At 48.1% G+C, this 23,485-nt stretch overlaps 1 protein-coding gene across 1 annotated transcript in view; it reads right to left on the bottom strand.

Annotated features, from left to right (window-relative positions):
* The window catches only part of RTKN2 (rhotekin 2), a 128,351-nt gene that overhangs the window by 66,721 nt on the left and 38,145 nt on the right, over positions 1–23,485 (bottom strand). The window lies entirely within an intron of this gene.

Genomic DNA, 23,485 nt, shown 5'->3' with positions numbered 1-23,485 from the left:
AACAAAATGTTCCGACTGGCACGTAACGTTATTGGCCAAGAGACTAATTGAAACCTAGAACTTTAATTAGACTACTTCATACAAAAAAAAAAAAAAATTGTTTTGAGATGCTCCTGCCAGCTGAAGAGAGCACATGTTTTTAAAGCACTTGATGGTATCTGACCCCCCTCTGCCTTGGCAGTAAAAACAACCTTCTCCTGCCAGAGATTAAACACATTTGTTTTGTTTCCAGGAGAGTTACTGGAAATAATAAACTGGGAATTTGTATTCAACGGGATGGCCACCAATTAAACCAGGTACCAGGTCAAACAAATTACCACTTTTATCATCCCTAATAATCTCTTCCAAAGCCACCAGCTCTTTCCGTCTCCTTGAGCAAAGTCCTGCTCTTCGCTCCCTTTATTCTGCGTCACCAAATAGTTGCCTCTATTTGTTCTTACATCAGGCTAATGCTGATTATTTCCATACATCCTGTCTGAAGTGGTTGGAGTGGACTATTTCAGTGCTCTCTGCAGTAGGCATAGGCATTTTTTTATTTTATTTTTTTTTTAGAAAACCTAATCCCAGAAGTGATTTTATGACATGAAACATGCAACAAGCTCTTAAAAATAGATCCTGTTGTGACACGAACAAAATGTCCTTTCCCGTTTTGTTGCTAATGCTGCCACCCTCCAGCCAGCCACCTTCTGCAGTATGGTCTCTTGAATTGTCCTCTGCGTGGCCCTCCAAGGAGGCTCAAGCTGCATGGGTTAAATTCAGTCACTGGTTTGAGAAGCCCCTTTCCCCTTGTCTGTTCTAGCCACGCGCACTGTGGACAGGTAAACATCGGCTTGAAAGTTTCATACAGGGTGAAAGAACAGACACAGGAGACTGCAGGTTCCTTACAACCTGTTAAAGAAGAGGCTCTTCTGAGGTGAGAGAGGAAGGGAGACACAGAGGGATCCCCAGATGCCTGGGAAGTTGCTGGGTTCTGGGGCAAGGTGAGGAGATCAGAGCCACACGGTGAGCAGCAATGCAGGGGCCTTGTTACTGCCGGCTGTTGCCTACATCTTGTGCCCTGTAGCCTACCAGAACATGTAACCTGGCACACTCACTCCTTAAATCATGCCTTAGACCTATGCTTTGAAGCCTAATTATTGATTTCAAAAAAATGGATTTTAGGATGAAGTTTTGCAAGAAACTCCTCTGACTGCATCCCTGTTATTCATTCAAGAAATAAGAGACAAGCAAAGAAACCAGCACAGCAGCACAACATTAATTGTTTCTGTGCCAGACTGCTTGGCCCACCAGCTGTCCTGAGGTCTGGAGGCGACCTCCTAAAAAGGAGGCAGTTTAATTATCCCCCCCTGTGACAGGTTGTGCAGGCACCTGTTGGACAGGAGCAGGTGACAGCACTGCTTCTGCCCGCAGCCAGGCTATCCCATGGCAGCGCAGCCACCCTATGGCGGGGCCACCCCTGGCCAGGGCCACTTTGCAGGGAACTGCCTGGGGCAGAAGGACCCATCAGCAGCTACAGCCCGGCGTCAGCAGCCTAAATAACCCAGATTTTAAAGGAACTGAACTTATTTCTGTGCAAAGAGCCAAACTGCCCCAGCTCCTCAGCATGCCTCTGGCTGCCACCATCCCTTTTGGCTTCCCAAGGCTGGTCAGGCTCCCACCAGCCCTGCAAAAGGTTTGGGGCAATGGGAGGCACACGGGCACACTGAAAAACCCCACTGCACGCAGCAGCCCTGAAAACACGACTTACAGCTGTTTGGGTGCCCGTGTGGTCTCCCCCTGCCCTTCGTCCAACCCCACGGGCAGTGGAGGTGCTTCTGCCCCGCTGGGAGCTGAGGAAGGGCAGGGGGAGCCTGGTCTGCCAGCAGAGCCCCACGGACGTACTCCTACAGGCTTTGAGCATTTGCAAATAAAGAAACTAAAATCATAATTAGAGCTGCAACTCCTCTATCAGTTCATTTAATTGCCATGGTGACCATACCGAACCATCAAGAGCAGGTTTTATTGCTGAGTCCTGCTCGGCTGGCAGAGCAGTTTGTTAGCAGCCATCCCCGGGGCTTCACCTCAAGCCGCCTCTCTGCACAGGGCAGCTGAGGGCAGTGAGCAAAACGCAGAGCCCGGGTCCCAGCCAGGCTGGTGGGACACTCGCTAAAGGACAGGCACAAGTTCAAGTTTCCAGAACCGTAGGTGGGGAAAATGGAAAGGAAGATGCAACTGGTGCACTCAAAACAGATTAACACAGCATGCCCTAAAGAAGAAGGGATCAGGGCACCAGTACAGTCTCTGTCCCCCTCTTTTCTTTCTCTGGGCTTCAGCAACTTTGTAGTATTGGTTACAATTTGTTAACAAGGGAACAGGGGTGCCCACTGCACCCCCATCCCACACAACATTCCTACCCCATTTTCCAACCTATACCATTAAAGGACTCACAAGAACCAGCTTATTTTTTTTTATTTTAGGGACAGGGGCTTCTCTTCCTTTTGCTTTAAGTAGATGAAAACCTACATCGTGGAGTCCCACCTTCCTGGATTTCAGGAATGGGGTTACATTCCATGTAAATCTGAACAGTGGAAAAGGGCCTGTTCACCTGGGCAAAAGTTAAAATAAATTCCACTTTATCCATGTGTGCCATCGAGGTGCCTGAGAGGCAGCCTGTGGGATTCAGCTGCAATGAAGGACATTTCCCGTTGTCCTAAAAGCTGCTCTGAGTTCAGAATCAGCCCGTCAAATGTGAGCCCAGTCTGAAAATTCTCTTTTTGGGGAAAAAATCAAACTTGAAACAGACATCAGTTTGCAGATGAATGCAGACCGAGCCGTTTTGCCACTAGGTGGTGATGGCTGATAATGAATCGATGCAGCATCCCTGTGTCCCACGGCTCACGACCAGCTCACTCTGCCCTGGGGCTTCACATCCCCCTTGGGGTTTTACGTTTGTTGCACTCCAGCAGGCTCTGCCCACACCAGGGACACTGCAGCACCCAGCCTCAGGCTGAGCCACAAACTGGCGAGAGGGCTTCACCAAACAGGTGCAAGTGCCATTTAGTTACAGGCAGCGATGCTGAATGAGGAGGAGCCCACGAAGCGATGTGTTACTAGCGGTCACGTGCAATGCAAACAGCATCAGCTGGGCCAGTTTCACAACCACACGAACAGAACAGAAATGACCAATATTTCTTTTTTGGATAGAGCCAAAGCTGTACAATAGCAGCCATGGGCAAAAAGCAATTTTCCACAACGGCAGCCAAATGCTGAGGCAGAGCACATGGGTGATGTGCTGTGATTCTAACACATTGAGATAAAAGCACTGCTGCCAAAACAGGGCACGTGCTCCTCTCCTCCACGCAAACCACCTCAGCAGCAGCAGGTGCCCAGGACAAACTCCTTGGGCTGTGGGGTGCCCATGCAGCTGCCCTGGTGTCGGGCTACACCCCCATTGTACTCTGCACCGTGCCACAGCAGCTGCAGCCAGCCCCAGCGCCCCTTCCCCATCCTCTTGTGAGCCTGGCAGCTCCCACCCTTCCTGCTGAGTGCATGAGTCTGCTTCTTCCTAACCCTAATTAAGGGGTTTTATTCTTATTATAGAAATTAAGTCTGCTTGGAACAAAACGGCAATTTTCTGCTATAAAACGATGACTTTCTGAAAGACATAAGAGGACTAATGCACTCGGCAACAGCTAATGACTACATGCCAAATGGCCCTTTGCTTTTAGTGTGCACCCACCTGCGTCTTCATGCTCTGCCACAGCCTGCGTGCCCATCGGTGCTGAGGAACGGCCCAGCCGGTCAGGAGGTGCCTCTGCAATGGGGCTGCGGGGCACACATCCCCTCTGCAGGGAGATGCCTCCACCCCAGAGCACAAGGGCTTTGCTATGGGGCAGAAAGGCGAGGGCCAAAAGAGTGGCAGCTGTGGGAGGGATCTTCCCTGCAGTCCCCTGCCTGGGGGCTGCTGCACAGCTCCCAGCTGGGTGCAGAACGACTCCAGCTATGACGACCCACACCTGGGGCAGGCACAGACAGGAATTCACTGTACCTGTTACACCCATCACTACAGCATTTACCAGTGCAATATGCATACAGTGCTGATAAACAGCTGTTTGCTGCCCCAAGAAAGCTTTAGGGAGCTTGAAGATTGCAAATATGTATAAAAAAGGTCGTGGTTGTGGTTTTTTTTTGTTTGTTTGTTTTTTGTTTTTTTTTTTTTTCTTCTCCCAAAGAACATTAAGATGTCCTAAAAATGTTTCAACCCAGCTGGCACAGCTCCTCTTTCATGCCAGAAACAACTCCCCCTCCCTCCTCGAACGCTTCCCCACTTCAGCAAGCCCCCCTGGCTGGGGTGCCCAGCGGCACTTGAGGAGTGCCTCACAGCAACGTGGCAGCACAAACGCAGGACTTGCCACTTTCAGAGCAATCCACATGCAGAAATCTGTTTTTATGAAACATTAGTCAGTTTAGATAACAACAAATCAGTACAAATCCAGTATTCAAATAAATTACCAGCTTTGAATAGCTGACCCACTTTATACATAATCTTGGCACACAATCTTGACTATGAAATTTGAGGCAGATTGGTTTCAGCTCGGTCAACTTGGGAAGAAAGAAATGAAGATCACGTTAAAACAGGGCTCCAAATGAAGGCTTCTTTCAAATTTAACTTCAGCTCAAGCTGCCTTGTTCTTGCACTGATAGACTACAATCATCCGCAAGCATCCTGTTTAGATTATCTGCCGGTCGGTTTCCCATGGAAGTATATTTGGTTGACAGACGCAGCTTAAACCTGTCTTAGAGTACTGTGCTACAAGTGTGGCGAGCACCACGTGCCTTGCTATGACACACCAAAAAAGCATTGCAGACCACCAAGAGCCCTTCCCACCCCTGCAAACCACACCATGCAGGCACGTACAGGGCAGTGCACAGCTCCTGAAGGCAGCATTAGGGAGAAAGGCAAACACCCCGTGCTAGGATACATGCATCTTGTAACTAAAACCCCAGAGCACTTCTAATCCGAATTAACCTCCAGAATCTCTGGGGCCGCGAGTCCAGTGGTGCAGCTTATTGAGTGTGCACAGCTGTGGGGTGGTCGTGGGGGCTGTCCTGCCTTTCCAAGGAGCCGCGGCCAACGTGGCTGCTGCTGGCTTCTTGCTACTGAGACATGCTCCTTGTAGGATTTGCAACTGGAGCCATAAGCTGCAGCTGAAACCCCCTTTTAAATATATGAGCTTTCAAAATGAAAGTTAAGGCCAATGAGAAAATTAAGTTACATGCTAGGAATGGTGCAGATGAATCTAAACAGTACATCTACATCACAAGTTGGCCAAGAATTCATCTGAGCACCTGAATGTGATCTAAGCCAACAGCAGCTTGTATTAGCAAGCAAGACACTGTCTTCTGTAGATGAAATGGAGACTGAACTGTAGTCCACCATCCAGTCCTTCTCTAAGTGGACACCAAGACCCAACCACCATGCCCCCTCTTGCCTCCAGCTTCAAAGAAATGCGCAAGGGAGCCGCAAGCTGCCAGCACACTTAACCTTTACCCTGGTACCAAGGATTCAATTCAAAATCTACTACAAAGTTTTAATCAGCACCAGCACTCGTGCTGCAGGTAGAAAAATGGATTTTTGCTAACGCACAAAAAGCGGACTGCAAGCAAAGCCATTGAGTCACTGTTACAGAACAGCACGCCTCTTCCACAAGTGTATAATTTCTGGTTGGTAGAGATTTGAGGTGAGGGAATACAAGCAGACAACCGCCAGGTAACAACGAGGGAAAACTACTCACAAGATACAGGTCTAATGTTCAGGATACCTGCAGACATGAACAATGTAATTCTGTCACTTAATCGTAGCTCGTAACGAAAGGTGGCAATGGGGTTCTTGGGAATTGGACAGACTCACATGGCTTGTTATTTTAAGTAAATACCACAATCGGCATGAAATCCCAGCAACTAAAATATGAGAAACAGTATGAACTACCAGTCTTTTATGGGATGGAAAGAATTATCCATAGCTATCCAAAGGCTAGTTTGGCTTTCATACACTTGTATATAAACCATGAGTCACTTTACATCGTCTTGACTCCAGCTCGTTGCAAAACATAGAGGCTTTGTTAGTGGTGTTTAAGTTAATTGCAGGTATTCTAGGTTTAGTTAGTGGGGGACGGAAAGAAATATTAGCCTTTTGCTTAAAAGGAAAGAAAATTTAAATTCATATTGATAAAAGGAGAACAGGGTCGGAAAGAATATAAAAGCAATTGCATTACCAAACTCTTAGTGCTAAATACTGCAAGGGAGAGCTATGGGTATTTCTCTGCTTACGACAACAGAGAGAACCAGTCCTGAAACTGCAAGGAGAGCACAGTCAGTCCCACCTGCAACGCCCCACGAAGCTCTGCAGGGAACGAGGTGGCTCCCTAGGGCTGTGCGCTCACGTGGCCCCGGTGCATTTGGAGATGCACATGAAGGCACCTGTCCCACCAACGTGTCTCTGGTGGCTGCCCCGAGCATGTGCCTCACGCCCCAGGGAGCCCGGCTGCTGCCATGAGCTAGCCCCGACAGGTCACTTCAGTTCTTGGCTTCATTTACCCCACTCACAAACCCGGAATAATGGGTTCTCCTTTGAACACTCTGAGTCCTTCCGATGGCAGTTGTTACAATTACAGCTACTGTTGCTGGACATTAATAAGCCTCCCTGCTCTGCGGTGGAGTGCCCAGGTAAGCAATTTGCCCATTTTACGGACAAACTGAGATACTGAGATGCTCATGCACTAAATTAGCATCAGCGTGGAAAAAATAGGTGATCCATTTTCGGTTTCCTTCCTTAGCAGCTACCAAATGCTCAGGGGAGTGTGGAGGGCCCATCGTGACAGCTGCCTTCAGTTTTAAGCGTGCTCACTCATTTTAAAGAAATACATAATACCTCTCTGTTAAACCTCGCGTGCATTTTCAACTTCTAAAAGTGACATCAATTCCAGGGTTCCGCAACAGCCTGCCAAGAGCTGGCAGCAAGCTGGCTGCTGCTTTGTCGAAGAGGATTTACTCTGAATAACGTTGGCTGGAGGTAGGAGACCTAATTCTATTTCTAGCTGCACTGGTATAAAACCGGAGTAACGTCTGCAGAAGGCAGATGCAAGGGTGTAAAAGGATTGCAGTGGGAGTGAACCTGGCTCAGAGGAATTGTTGGTATATTTTTTTCAACGACATACGCGTTTGGAAACTAATGGAAATGCTAAATTGGCTATAAAGATCTACAGTGGAAAAGTAACATTACTTTCAAGAATCTTAGCTGCTGTGAATAAATGTAATTAGGACACATTTAAATTTGTTTAATAGTTACCCAAAAAGGTTGTTTGCAATCTGCAAAGTAATATGCCCCTAAGTGTAACGGGTAGCATATGATTTCATTAGCAGCAAAACAGGCACAATATATTGCAAGCTGAAATTTCTATTTTCCTCTCTAACTAGAGGTCTCCCAAACCCTTATACCCGAGTCCCTGCCGTAGGAAAAGGCCTCTCAGGGGTTTATTTGGATTTTGTTGGATCTTTCCGCTTGTTTGTTTTTACAGAACGGGAGGCATTTCCCAGTCTGCTGCGCAGCTCTTCTCCGTGAGCGCACAGAAGGACGCCCACCGTTTGCGGAGCAGTGAGGGTAACAGCGCAGGACCCCCCAGAAGCCTGCTCTATGTGCACACACAGCTCCATGGCCCCAGTGCGACTGCTCACAGAGCAGCTGAGCTGCCGGGGCCGCACCTCCATGCACCTCAGCCACCTCCTCAGCACCTCGCTGGGGCTTTTCAAGGAGCACGCTGCTTTTCTGCCCTGAATCTACTGACCAAGGTTTTACAGCCTCACTTTGAGCTGTCTGGAGAATGAATTTGTCTCCTGCATGCCATGGTGAGCTGGGGAAGCCAAACCCCTGCCCAAGTGCTTCTGTGAGCTTTGTCGTCTCCTAGGACAGGGCAAGGTACCTACAACGGTGCTGGCTGCAGGGGTAAGATCAGGAGTGCAGGTGTGACCCCCAGCTTGCACGCTCAGGCTGTTTGCCAGCAGAGCAGCCTCACAGCTGGAGGGAAAGGTACTGCACTTTGCTGCAGGGCTTGCGGCTGAGCAAGACATCTCGCAGTAGCTGGGGTTTGGGGAAAAGCAGGAGGAGCTGACTGTCAGAGAGAGACCAGAGAGGCAGAGCGACTCGCCTGTACACCAGCGAACGATTTGGCGGTACTTTAAGGTACGTTTTTCAACCTTCCCCACTGGTGCACTACACTGAAACGCCTGCTTTCTTCAGCTTCTCCTCCCAGGGCAGTGGTGGGCTCAGGCAGGTGACGGCCAGCGCAGTGGGGATATGCAGGGACCTCCCGTAAGGCGGCAGGGCAGTCCCACCACAGCTGTGCTGGCCCCAGCACCCCCAGCGACCACTCCAAGGACAGGGCGGGAAGCGAGACCCTCTTGTCCCCACCCCAAATGCTTCCACTATCAGGAAATTAATAAAAATGAATACAATACAGGAATACACAAAGGACTACAAATATCGCCTTTGTTGTATTTGATTTGGACCTGGAGTGTGTCCCAGCTTCAGTCTAGCCACTCAATAATCTGAATGGGGAATGCTGCATAAATTACTCATTATTCCCTGATGAGCTGTCAAAGGCTGCGGAAACAAGTTCACGTTCACTTCACCTCTCTCTGCTCACTCTACTCTTCCTTACTTTCCCCTCTAATAAGATCTGGTGTTAAACACTTCTGTCTTGAGATGTTGAGAAAGAGAAAGGAGGGAGGAAATACAGAAACCCTCTACCAAGCATCCTCAAGTTTTGCTTTTGAACAAAAGAACATAAAGGACACCATAAAAGCCAAAACAACTGTGCTTTCAGTGTGAGCTCATCATACAGCAGCCTCCCCAGTCTCACTGCACACCTGGGGTTTCCACCGGCACAGATGCGCAGCCCAAGAACCGCAGAAGAACCACGGATAAAACTCCCCTGTTGCCAGAGGAGATCCTTGTGAAGAGCAAAGGCAGCTCTGGAGCAGAGCTTGTGCATTTCTCACGTTGCAGCTACTCGTATTTATTTTCAAAGCAAATTACAAATGTCAGAGTATCGCGTAAACACTGCATCCGACTGCTGCGCGGCAGCTGCCGCCCTGCACAGCGCTCCCAGCAACTTCAGCCCCCGGTCAGCCCATCCAGAACTTCGCCACGACTAAAGCAACATCTCCTTTTTATTCTGCTGAATTTATCACCCATCTTCCACGCTTCCAATTAGTCCCTAGAACCTGTGTTTCTGTCTGTCCATCTCCAGGGTTTCCCTTTTGTTGTCGGTTCCATGTTATGACCAGCGCAAGTGGCAGAGAGCTATTGGTCTCCAAAAGGATGTATTCCACACATGGCTCTGCCCCAAACACCTGGAAGTACTTGTAGCCCTGGAAAGGCAAGCCCAGATGCTGGGTGGCCCTGGAAAGCCAAATGTCATTTCAAGTTTGCAAACGCTTCCTGTCATCACTTTTGGGCCAGACCAAAACCCTGGAGTGAGCTGTCCCCGGGGTCAGGAGAGGCAAAGTTCGAACCCTGGCTGAAATGTGGTGCCTCAAGTCTCTCTCGTGCTCCAGCGACCTCTGAGGTGCTCTGCAGCGTGTTGCTGGCACACACCATGTGCTGACAAAGCCCTGGCCCCTTGGTGAAGGGTGCTTGGCACCATCCTGCACCACAGCAGCCTGGGAGCCAGGAGGAGCTGGGGTCCTGTGGCCAGACAAGAAGCCTGCGGGCTGCGGGACTGACCTGGCACCTCATTGCCCAGGGCAGCCACAGCACCGAGGGAATGCCCAACCCCAAAGGGAGCCTTGTATCTCTCCATTCCACCAGCACAAGAGAAAGCCACCAAGTAACAGCTGGAGTGGCGCCACTCTGATTTTCTCAGAAGGTGCACAAAGCGCAGACACCGGCTTGCCCGGACTCCTCTGTGAGCTGGCTGGATGTGTGACAGCCCCAGACTACACAGAATTGAGGAAAAATAGGGATGGGAAGGCCCCATGGAGGTCATTTAGTGCAGCCATCATCCCCAAGGCAGGATCAATTTTCCCCTCATCATTCTTAGCAGATAGGAATAGAGAGGAACCAAGAAATGGAACTTCAGGGAATTGGGGCAGGCTAAGGGTAACTATGAAAGCACGTCTGCTCAGGAGTGAGCACGAATGCGCTTATTCTAGAAAGCCATGCCATAAAAGCAGTATCAAGAACTTGACTTTACCTCTTTTTTAAAATAAACAAACAAATCTGGAAGCTTTAAAATCCAGGATATGGGTTGAGAGCTATTTCATAATCCTTAGTCACCTACACAGTCACCCAATGCGGAAACGCATCATATCACACCCTAATATGCACTAGGCAAATATTTTTGTAATCTAGTGCTAATGATACCAAATATTATTAATATGTCATTTGGCAGACTATTGTAAAAATAATATTTAACAATGCATTAACTGTAGTTGTAGCAAGTGATGTATTTAGTTAATTGTATGCAATTAAGTCATAATTAAAATGGGGACGTTTCATTATCTTCTTTGCTTTTCGCTAAAAATCTAAGCAGGAAATTCAATAAATGAAAGCTTCTGGAAAATCATGTGAAGCATCAAGCGCTGGAAGATGAATATAGCACAAGGCATCATGTGTTGTTCATCTAACTTTATTAAAACCCCGCCAAGTTTAAATCTTTAGACCTTTCATACTGAGCTGAACTTCATTCCTTTTTCTTTCCTGTTTCTTCATCCTATTTATTATAGCACCCGGGCTTAGAGCTACTGCATCATTATATCCTGAAATGCAAAGAAAAAACCACACGGGTGATGAAACGGCTGTGTCTGAATTGTGGAGGGAATACGGATGCAGTTCTGCATTTCATCTGGCATAACTTCTCTGCATCACAAGGGTGCTCCTTCCACTTTTGTCAAGACTGATAACACATGTGGGCAAAACATAAAGGTTACAAATTGCATCATGCTTTCTGTTAGGGGGCTGTTCTTTGCTCGGCATGGGTGATTAACAGTCTGTGAGAACACAGAACGCCTGATGCGCACACGCCTTTGGAGAGGAGGAGTGGGAACTCACCCTCTCACCGATCCTCGTTGCAGCCAGTTATTTCCAGGATTTTTGTCAGCATTGCTGCAGCTTTGCACTTGCAGTACTTGGAGCTCCATAACAAGGACTTGTGCACACAAACTTGGCCACTTAGGAAACAAACCAAGGAGATACCTGCACATACACACACAGACTGAAACACAGTCCCTGTGCAGGACCACGTCTTCATCTTCTCCTTTGCTTTGGGAACTGCACAGACCGCTCCGAACACTGGGACACAGGAATATCAGGTTTGTATCCCCCTTCCTCTCCCCAGGCCAGAGCTGTCCAGCACCCATGCCAGCCACACAAGCTTCCAGTACCAGCAGGCGAGCTGGATCAGCCAGACACACCATGCATTTTAGATTACATAGCTTCAGCGCAGAGCTTTGGCAATGTGTCAAGACTTTTTCCTGAAGACTCCAGCTGCTGTTTCCCCTGTTTCATTTAGCACTCATATAAATTAAAAGTTTTGGTAACACATTTTGACTGCTGTATGCACATCGCTCTTCCCATCCACACTGTGGAGTGATCCACGCCCTCCCCTTACCACAGCCCAATCTGCTGAAGAAGCCGAATTCATTGGCGTTCGGTACCCACCACCTGCCCCAGCAATTCCTCCCCAGACCTGAGGAGCAGGGAACGTTCATGGCAAACGAGCTGCTGGCCTGCTGGTGGCTTGGTATTTCCAGCCCAGGCTGAAGGCTTTTTCTGGGTAAATGCTCATGCCTGCCAGAGGAGTGGGGTGTGATGGTGAGCTAGTGGGCAGTAGCAAATAAGAGATTTCAGTCCACATCTGCTGAAGTAGGGTGCTCAGGCTTCTGCCTGTGGGACCTCACCGTGCTCAGAAACAAATAAACCTGGGGACAACCTTTCTGTCAGGCTTCATCCCACACCGCAGAGAAAGCTTACAGAGCACTTGCTTTAATTCAGCATTCATACAACCCCAATCCAGACATGACAGACCCTGTCTGCTCTCACAAGTCCCTCGCCAGCTTCAAGTTTTCTAGCCCAGCGGACACATCAAAGAGTGAAAGTCAAAGAACAGATTTCCTATTTCCTACAAGGGGATTCTGCTTTCCTGTAAGGAAACTTTGCTTTCACGTGTGGCTGTGGTTAGCCTGCTGCAAGGGAGGGAAGCTCCCGTTCGCCTTGCTGGTGCTGGCCGGGGGTCCCAGTGCTCAGCACCTCCTGCGCCCCCCTGGCACATTCTTCAGCCTCCTTCCATCTAGCAGTGGCAACTCAGTGAAGCACTGCCACAATTTAAATAGTTATTTGCATTTCATTAACAATGACAACATTTATTTTAATGCAGTTAAATCAGAGTAGCATTTAATTTAATTTTAACAAGATAGTTATTAAGCTAACCAAATATCAATTGATTGCTGAAGAAACCACATTGTGAAACAAATACGTCGAGAAATAAATCTTGTTGCCAGGCCATTAATGTAAAATCACATAAATAATAAATGTCTAATTAGGTTCTCTCTAATGAAGAGCTCCAACTGTTCACTGACATTCTCCGGGAGGCCTGCTGCCTCCTGACGTTGGCTGTTAGGGGAGAGGGATGCGAGCGCTCGGGGGGCGACACAGGCTGACCAGAGCCGGGCAGCTGGCTCTCAAGAGGCACCTGGTGCCCACCTGATGTCTCGCCAGCCCCACACTCCTGTCTGGTGCTGCTGCTCAGAGACCCAAAGGTCTCAGGTCCCAGAGGGAGCCAGAAGCCATGGCTTCTCCCCAGAGGGAGCCAGGGGCATGGATCTGCTGCTCTGGCTCTGCCCCGTCCCCACCACAGGGCGCAAGGCATGGGGTCACCCTCCCACGCTCGGCAGGAGCAGCGCGCGGGGCTTCCCTGCGAATTACCCCGGGTCTGGAGCTGCAGCAATGGCCAGTCAGAGCAGACACAAACATTTCCTTTTCCAGTACTGCTAAGGACGTGTAATTTTCGTCCATTTGTATGTGTGGGTATCGTTTTCAAGGGTTTTGTTTGTTTGCTTATTTAAACACAGATCTCTTGCGGGGAGTTATTTTCATAGCTTTTCTGACCATCTGCTCCGTCCAGCTGCATAAAACCGACCAAAAAATCTCACCCAGGCAACTTCGAATCGAGTCTGCAACTTCTGCTTAAAGCGTATTATATTACATGCAGTCTTGATTTAAAGACTTTAAGTGATGGAAAATCCACTAAATCCCTACACAAGTCGCCCTGATGGTTAACTATGCCCACTGTGAAAAATGGTCACCTTCTCCCAAGCCCAAATTTGTCTGGCTTTAATGTTTATTCACTGACTGTTCCCGTGCCTTTTTCTGCCAGGTTAAAAAATCACCAGCAATCAGAAATAAATTACTTGGTCCTGAAGCTGCCGGAGGACTAAGGTATAAACAAATCGAGAGCAAGCCAAAGAGATTTGTCTGTGTGCAGACAAACTGCCAGCGAGGGCTGCCTCCTGCCGGCACGGAGCTCAGCAGCCCCCAGCCTCAGTAACTGCTACGGGGAGGACGAGGGCTCCGCTGCCCTCCACCAGCAGGATTTTTGGAGGGATGCCACAGCAATTGTGAGGAAATGGGGTCAGGAAGTTAAGTTACTAAAACGTGAGCATGTCTTCCATGGAAATTTCCCTTTTTCGATAAGAACAATCCACACCTGATGTACCTCGCACCTTCAAAAGCAGGAGCACCTGAAAAGAAGCCCCCCCACAGCCCACATCCCCAGATAAGCCACCCAAAACTGCACTCCCCCCTTGCGCTTCCCATTCAGGCACATATCCCACATTAGGACTGGATCACTGGAGGCAAGGGAACTGTTTTCTTCTTTGTTTTACAATGGGCTGCACATACCATGTCGAGTGCCCCACAAGGAGCTCCTGTCTTTGGTAGAGACGAGGAGCCCCAGAATGCTCCTGAGCCCCCAACAGGAGGTGCGGCTGGCCCCGGAGGACACCCAGCTCCCACGGGGGCTGTTGGATGGGATGTAGGGACAGCTCAGCTTTCCCACCCCGGCACCCACATCCTGCCACTACCGTGGGAGCTCCTCCAGGTGAAGCTCAACCCAAAGCAGCCTGTGACAGATTGGTCCTGCCCGTTCAGCTCTACCCACACCATTGTGTACTGGGGGCAACCCTAACTGGGCTCCTAGCAAGGGCTTGTACAGCTGAAAGCACATTTCTACTGAGGAGAGACAACCTCTCAAATGCTGATACGGAAATTGTGGGGCTTGTTTTGGCACAACACTGCTGGTCCGTGCTGCGGCAGTGAAGCCCCGGCCGTGCCTGCCCCGAGCCCGGCCGCTGCCCAGCGCTGCTGGCAGGCTGAGCCGCCGGGCACACGCACCCTTAATCGCAGCGACAGCAGCAGCCGGGGCTTGGCAGGGTTAGGTTACACAGATCAGAGGCCGTGATTTCTATGAGGGAAGCAGGTGTTTGGGAATATGATCTATTTTTCCAGGAGGATGTGATAAATACTTTTGAGCTAATTATTTTGCACCAAACCACACTGCTTTGAAGCAAATGGCCTCCAAGGAGGACTCGTCAGCTCGCCAGACAGGCGGGATTCTGCACAAAACTTTAGGCTCAACGATGACCGTGGGGCAGGATGGGTGGTGGCATCATCCTGCATTGGGTAAGCCTGCACCAGAGCTGCAGCTTCACCTACAGCCAACACGTGGCCAACCACACTTTTTTTTTTTCCCTTGCATCGTTTAGTTCTTTTCCAAATACAGCAACTTAAACACATCTGAGAAGAAAATTAAGCAAGTAATCAGAAAATGTGCTGGACCTTGTGCAATACAAATGAAGTAGCTGCTGAGAACTAGCTGCAATAGCAGGGGATGTACGGGGCAGAGAGGTACTCCGGGCTGGGGAGAAAAGCTGGCCAGCCAGGGGGCAGATGAATCCACATCAATCCCTTCCTGACTAGAAAACGTGGCGTTGGCTAGGCCCAGGGTGCCCGTGACCTCAGAAATGACCAGCGCCCAACGGGTTACAGCCGGGAGAGAACCCACAGTGCAAACATCACGTCCCTCACTCACAAAGGAGTAAATTATTAACTTTCCCTAATTAGGCACCACTCCCATTCCACGTCTGTGTGTTTGGGATTTGGAAAGGGCTGAGCCGGCAGGCCTGCGGCTCTAACAATGCAATCTCCGTTCTGTACAACTAGGTGGGACCGTACCACCACCAGCCCTCTTGGTGATGGCAGATGAAAAGCTCACTGCCACTGTTTACCATCCTCTGATAAACTTCCAATAAGGAACAACAGAGACTTCCACCACCACCAGCCCGTGACAGCATTCTGAAAAAGCACTCGTAAATCCCTCCCCAGGCCCCTGCAACAGCCCCAAGAGCACCCTGCCAGTGCCCCTCAGCAAGGAGGGACCCATGGGAGGCGAGGAGAGCTCCCACCCTTGCTCTTCAGTTGCCATAGGTGCAACATGGAGCTGCCATGCAAGAGCCAGCCTCTTTCCCGTACAGAAACCCCAGGAAGACTCATCACCATGCTTCCACTGGTCCAAGCTATTCTTTCTTTTTCCAGGGGTGACCCCGAAGATCACTCAGCTGGAGCTCGCCCTGCTCTGCAGCTCCCGGCTGGCCAGGAGGTGTCACGGCCGGCTCAGCTCTGCCTCCTGCTACCAGCACCCGCTTCCCCATTTAGCAGCTGATGGTTTGTGGTGCAAGAAGCTCTGTAAGCTGAGGGCGCTGCGTCAGGCCTTACTGGTCATCTTCTTTCCTGAGGTCTCCCCTGCCAGGGCTTACTGAAAGGTGCTCGGCACAGCATCTCATTTTCCAGGTACAAACAGTTTGGGGGAGAGAAAAAAAAATAAGGGAAAAGCAAAGCAAAGCACAGCAAGCGTCCAACAATGTTATTGTGAGCTGAGAAGATGTTAAATGAATTAATTTGATTCATTCTTAAATTTAACTGGCAAGGTTTGATGGTTCACATTGAAAGCATGAATAACTATTTTGTTCAGTGAATGACTGGAGTTTAGTGACTCTTGATGTCAGTGTATTTTGCCCAGGGTAAAACTTGCTATATGAATTATTCACTGCTGGGTGGAATGAATGGGCCATGCTCATACACAGAATGCCAACTGTGGTTATTTGACATGATGGGGCACACTTGATGCTGACAAAGGACAATAGTTAATTTACAGTGTGGTACTGGGGCTCAGTCACTCTCCTTAAGATCTTTATAGAAAGCATGGCACTTTTTGTCATGTACTCCACATTAAGATGGATTCTGTGTGCCAAAAAACACTGAAGCATAGCTCACTTTTAAAAATGTTCACTAGTTTAAAGGCAAAAAAAAAAATCCACCTTCCTGTCTTGTTTGGCTGAAACATTGCTCCAAAGAAAATGTGTTTAAGAGCAACTTAAAAATAAATGGAGGAATGCATCTATATATCACTGGAGCATCTTGTCATAGATGCAATAGTTGATAGCTACGAGAATCTCTCCTTGATAGGAAAGGATCTGGCAGCCTCTCACACACCAGGATCTTGGACTGGAAATAATAGTGCTTTTACCTAAGCTTTTATTTCCAAAGCCGGGAGAGAAGAGACCGGGCAAAGTTTCTACACTAAAGTATTTACAATGAGCAATCGGAGTAGGACATTTTCCCAGCCTTCTTAAAAAGCTGTTGCTTTAATGCAAGCCATTTGTAATCTGGAAAGACAGAACGCAATTCAGCCTGATCTGACAAATGGGCCACAAAAGTTTACTTACGCATAATAATGATACATTCATCTTTACTTTACACTTCCCAACTGCATGCTTATTGCAAACATCTGTGTTGCTGAAACTGGCATTACAACTCATTTATATGGTTAAAACCAGTGATAGATGAAAGGGGAGGGGGAGGGGAAGGGGGCTCTGTTTCCTCCCGAGTTTCACAAACAAATATTTGGTTTCATCTTGGAGCATTTTTCTGTGAATGGGCTGAGTCACTGCCCTGGCATGAGCAGAAATAACTGTATGGATAACTTCCAAATCAGCAACCCAGCGCAAACCCCGGGTGTGCAAGTCCTGCAGTGCCAACACACCTCACGCTCCAAGAAAAGGCTGAAGGCAAGACCACCAAAAGGCAGCTTTCATTTCTCCACCACGTCAGATGCACCCCACTGTGCAGTGACAGCAGAGGCATTCCCCTTCTGCTCCGTGGGCCAGCAGCTCCCCTCAACGCCAGCACCAGACCATGCTCCTCCATCCCCAGATCTCCCCTAAAGCAGCTCAGCTCTTAACGCCATCCCAAATTCAAGTATCCTCTTGCCTTATGCCAAAACGGGACACTTTTCCTCAAACTACAGTGTGCTGGAGACGGCGCTTACCTCTGAAATGAGCCTGCCTGCATTGCCAGGCTTTTATCCCTCCTGATTCCGGATGATTTGGCACAAATCCTGCTACTCAGTGCTGTGCAAAACAACACAGCCAGAACTGAAAAGCAGTTTGCACAGCTAACAGTGAAACGGGACACTTCTCTGTGGCTCCAGATCTGCCGGGTATTACATGTATTTGTTTCTGTGGCTGTGACCAGGTCACACTTCGGATTTACAGCAGCACATGAAGTATTGAATTTCTGTGCCCCCGTTTGGTGAGCATATACCAACCCTGGGGATCCTGAATACACATTAATGCACCAGTAAGGTTCCCAGGTAGTCTTAGATGGACTCTCTCCTCAGACACCTGAACACTGCTTGTTATCCGCCTGCCTTCATTTACGACATGATATTGTGTATTCTTCGTAGTGATGAAGAACATCTCAGAGCACCTGCAGCCAGGCTGATGGGTGTGCACATCTGAAGCCCTGCACTCCCTTTAACATGCACAGAGGATGCTGAGATCACAAGCTATGCAATTTAAAAGAAAAATCTCTAAAAGCTTACAAATGCTTTCCATTCACACAATTCCCTGCCCCAAAAGCAGGGGTCAAGCCTTCCACACGTGAACCCTTTAGCGAGACGTCTACTTTTGCTCCAGGTATCTCTGTTTAATTGCTGCCGAGGAGCTGGCACCTCCCTGCCTGGCGGAGGTCTCGCTGGTGGTGCCAGCCACCTGCCAGCAGCACACCTTCACCTGCAGGGCTGCGGAGGGGAAGGAGGGACGCAGCGAACAGAATGAGGAGTCAATAGTAAGAACGCAAAGTAAAAAGAAAAAAAAAAGTGCACTTCCTTTCATTGATTAATTTTGGTCTCTGCATTCATCAGAAAAGCCAGGAGGGTACAGCAAAGCAGGGCATAGGACTCCATTAGCAAGAACATCTGAATGAAATGCTGTCTCTCTGCCACTTTCTTATGAATATGCTCCGCTAACGCGGTCCACTTGTAGAAGAGCAGAGGGAGTGCAGCCCACCGCAGCACTTACACGACAGTGTGGATGGAGGGTGCACGAGGAGAAGCAACTCCTCTTTAGCCCTTTCAGAACGAAGAGCCTGCGCCTCTCTGAAGCCTACAATTGAGAAGCCATTATCTTAAGGTATGTTTTCCAACCCCTGCTATTTTCAGGGCTGACTGCCGCAGACTGAAGAATACCTCCCAAATTTTTCTCTTTCTGTGCATTCCGGCTTTTTATTTTGTGTAGGTACTTGTCCAATTTCAGATAATTTCATGTCTGGAATGTCTGCAGAATTCAGTGTGTGGGACTATGACAAGGCAAAAAGAAGCATTTTTACAGGAAGTGCTTCTTAACACTGAGGACTTTTACAGAGAAGATCAGTGCCCTGGTGTATGCATGCTATCTACAGAGATTTACCACAAGCAACAGACCTGGATTTTGTTTGTTTGCTACAGTTTCTATGAGGTGTACAAGCTGTCATGCACAGAAAATCCCTTTCATTAGGAAAAATGAGAGCTCCAGAGCTCTTCACTGCTTTCTGTGTCGTCCCTCTGATTTCAGGTACACTACTGGTGAATAAAATCCTATCATAAAATACAAAGATTGCAGTAATTGGACATGTTAAATATTGGTGATGCAGTGGGCCTCTGGATCGCTAAGCAGTAATTCAACAGCACCCTCTTGAAGCAGAAGCACGCTGAACTATGCCATTCTCTGCTGCTTCCAACTCCTACTGCTGCCGCCACAAAGCACACTGTGAGGTGAGACGGAAAGGAGGTAGAAGAGTGCACCTTGCTACCCATGCACACTCAAGCACCAATCAACCAAAGGCCATTTGGGAACAGAAAGACACGGTCGTTACCTTATTTCACAGCCCATACTGCCGCTGCTTGGGTTGGATGTTTTGAAAAGGCACGTGCAGCGTGCATCCTGTTACTTAACCTTTCTGTTTTCACTGAATTACACAGGAATATCACCCTTTCCATACACAGCTTTGATAGGTCTGGGTGGATTGAGAATCAAAACAGATTTTATTTATTTATTTATTTATTTATTTATTAAGAAGTTTGCCGAACTGACTGACAGTGTGAGCTGGGTGCTTCACCCCCAGCACAAAGCATCTGCAAGCAGCAGCACCGGCCACTCACCCCACTGGCAAACCACGGTGCAGTGCTCCGGGCAGCAAGGGCTGCTGGTGCTTCTCTCTCCAGCTCCAGGATTACCCAGTCATTGGAAACCCGAGTCCAGCTACAATCCTTGCAGTACTACCAGGCTCCAGGCCGGGATCAAACGAGATCTTTATTAGCTTCTCTAAGTAATAACGGACTGAATATCTGTCACGTGCTGTTTTACTCGATGGAAAAAAACACAGGATGACTAAATTTAAAGCACAATGCTCTGAGAATCCCTCCCTTTAGATCCCTGTGAGACATCCTCCCGTTAACTGCACTATTGCCCTCAAGGGCAAGACTTCAGAAGCCCCCAGGGTGAGCAGGAGCCACACGCCAGGGCTGGGCTCAGCGACCCTCAGCATCCCCTCTGGCTGCACGCATGGAGCAGCCTGGCTCTGGCTGGTCACAAGCAAAGCTCTCAGGGGTGCACCCCGGCACTCGCTTTCCCTGGCACTGGGTATCGGTTTGGTTCAGATGAACCCAGGGGCTAGGGCTGTGATTTTGGGTGTCCTGGGCTTGCTGCTGGGCACCTTGAAAGTAATTCTTCTGTTCAGCTGCTTGGGAAGAGGGCAGGGAAGCTTGTGGAGGTGCCAATGCAAATGTCCTGGGCCTGAGGCCCTATATATGCATACATGCACGCACACACTAATATGCATATTCCTGTCCTCCCAGATCTGCTGATCCACTTGTCTTTCTAAGAAATGAGAGCACTGGGAGAGCTGACTTTCTTCTCACAAACTCTGTGACTTTCCTTCCCTGTCCCTAGCTATCCCAGGCCCCTTGGACAGCCGTCACCCCCTCCTGCCTCCATCCCATCTCCCATGCATCTGCCTGGAGCATGAATGCCAAAACAAACACGGGAGATACAGCGGCATTTCTCAGACTATTACAGAACCTATTTTAACAGATGACTGATGTCTCTGGAGTAATGTGTGTGGGAAACAGAGATACACTTCACACTTTTAGGAAGCTTAGAAAATGTGATACTTCTAGGAATACAAATGACAGCGGTTTAAGTATGTTGAGTATCCACCCTCTTTCATTTTCTTGTGCCCAGATTTCAACAATAGCACCAATTTCTGCAGTAAGCACCATTTAAATGGCTAACTGAAAGAAATCTTCAATTATATTCATGAATATGGATAGTCCCTGCTTGCTGATGTACAGGATTGTGTTTATACAGGAGAAGGACAGTTTGTTGTTGTTCACATACACAGAAAATATTTCAGTTGTAAACACCAGTTGGTACAATTGCGCATCACACGTTCAGTATGGTCTCTGGGTACAACGGCTATGTTTAAGCACCAGCAGTCTCCCTCAGATGAATCTCCCAGCTAGATTTCTGTTATTTTTTTCTTTAACAGGAGGTAAGCCATCAGCTGTAGAAGGGACATTTGCAAGTGTGAAAGCAAATGAAACTGTGGGGGAGGAAGAAGGGAGGACAAAGAGTGCTTTACTGAAGATCTTGGCAAAATATAGTTACTAGATAGGATTTGTCCCAGCAGAAAGACTCAAACAGAAGGGACACATCAGGGAGCACGCGGACAGAGCTGTCATCTACAGGAGCAGAGCTCTGTGATGATGTGGATTTGGGCTGTTTGCAAATACCATGCAACTGACTCTTCTAAAGATCACACACTATTTTTCAACAGACACCCACTCATCAAGATACTGTCTCAATTTAGTGAAATCTAATAATCTAGTTCTCACTGTTTGTAACTATTGGAGTTCAGAAGCCTAAACAATATTTGGCTAAATAAGCGCTGTTTATTTCTACAAAAGCCCCTCTCCACTCTTGCCACTTGCAGAGCAAGATTCAAGGTTTGTGAGCACAGACAGATGACGCTGAGCTCTGCTGTGCCTTACATCCACGGACAGACACGCTGTTCTCAACAGCTACTGAGATACAAGGAGCGCACCTCTGGAGAAGCCTGCAAGAGGAAAAGCAGCCAGTGTTGCTCTCTCCTATAAAGAAGGGACATGACATATGAGAGATGGTTTATTGTCACATGGATTGACACTTGCAGAAGGTGGGAAAAACTATTCTGTAGAGGATATATTTTTGGAGCTGCTGTGGGAAATCTCAGAGCTTGCTGTGGGGGAAATCACGCCCTGCAGGGAGGGAGTGCTGGCCTGCTCGGAGCCCAGGATAAACACTTGGCAGGAAAACAAGCTGACAAGGATCTGCACCACGACTGGGCACCTCAGTCCTGCAGAGACCAACACATACACTACGCTTTCTGCACTTGAGCACTCCCACCCTAATCCATGGCTGTAAACATACGCACGTGTGCAGACTTAGGACCTTTGCACTCTTTTTCTCTGGATCACATTGGAATTGTTTCAACTGCACTGCACACAAGGGATTTGGGGCAGCATTACCTGCACAGCCTTTCCTGCAGGCTGCGTGTTTGGAGAGCAGCCCATGCCCAGACACACGGCTGGTCCAGCCACAGCGGGCTTACTGCCGCAAGATTCACTGAACAGAACGGCCTCTGATAAGCAGGAAACTACTGCTTTTATCGTCTTTAATGTTTTGATTGCTGCTAACGTTGCTTCTCATCTGCTTAATTGTACCTTTACATAATGGAGAATTAGCCTTCATCTAGACACAACTACAGATTAGTTTGTAACAAAGGGGAGCCACTGAAAGCTAATTTGAATAATTACTTATTTTGCTTTATTGAAGTTTTGTCCAAACTACTAAAAATTGTTCACACTTACAAAGGAGCTTTTGCCTATGTATTCCTTACTAAGCCTAGTTCAGTCAAGGTTTGATCAGATTTATGTCATTATCAAGACATGGGTCTTGAAAAGGTCAGTGGATTGTTACAGGTATTAAGGACTTTTCATTTGCATTCTTCTGATAACAACAGTAACTTTTTCAATCTCATTTTTGTTATACCCCATCCGATCTGTTGCTGAGCTGCCAGAACTGGAATTTTGAAACAAAACTACTTAACAAGGTGTGGTCAGTGGTCAGCTCTTCAAGCAATGATGGTTCCGATGTTCAGATCAAATGTTTGCTCATCGTTTACCAACAACTGCCCCTTATAGAAGGATAATCTGCATGCTCTCCAACCAGTGTGTTGGCTGCAATCACAAACAGAGAAGCTGTTTGATGTACAGCAGGAATTAGTCCTTTCAGGGTCTCAGCTGATTGCCTTAACCAAGACCGTTTCTCCTGTGTTGGGAAACTGAGGTCTCTTTGCCAATTACTGCTGCCTTTTTGTAATCAAAGAGAATAAAAGAGAACTGTGGGGCTTGGATTCTACCAATGATTTGATTGAGCCATGAGCAAATCAAAGGGGAAGATGAAAAGAATTCCTGGGGAAGTATTTATAAACCCACAGGACTGAATGACAGCATCCAAGATTGCTAACAGAGCTAATAGAGGCAAGCGCGATACCTTGAGCAGTGATTTTTGAAAGTTCATGGAGAACAGATGAGGTGTCAGAGGATTTCAGAGCAACAAAATACAGCACTCAACTGAGTTATAAAAAGGGGCATCCAGGAATTTACTAACCAATTCATTTAACTTCAATAGCGAGTAAACTATGTAAGGAGTCATAAAGGAGCCATTATGAGAACTTAGAGCAGCCCAGAATCATAAATAATTGGGTGGGAAAGGGCTTTAGGAGGTCATCTAGTCATCTCATCAGAAATCTCATAACTGTAAACATTCAGCAAAATATAGTACTCAGATATATACATTTCAGCTGGCCCTTCCTACACATCTGAGGAGAGAATCCAGCCTTTATTTTGGGAGGGGGAACATTCCTCGTGAAAAGCCCACTTTAAACGAGGGACTTTGTTACCTTTCCCGCACGGGTTTGTCTCACTATTCGGCTAAAATCCCCAGAGGTGACAGGAGAAATTACGGCAGCTGG

The sequence above is a fragment of the Anas platyrhynchos genome, chromosome 6 (assembly GCF_047663525.1).
Source record: "Anas platyrhynchos isolate ZD024472 breed Pekin duck chromosome 6, IASCAAS_PekinDuck_T2T, whole genome shotgun sequence".
Taxonomy (NCBI): Eukaryota; Metazoa; Chordata; class Aves; order Anseriformes; family Anatidae; genus Anas; species Anas platyrhynchos.
The sequence above is the reverse complement of the archived record's forward strand: the minus strand, read 5'-3'. Positions and strand labels throughout refer to the sequence as shown.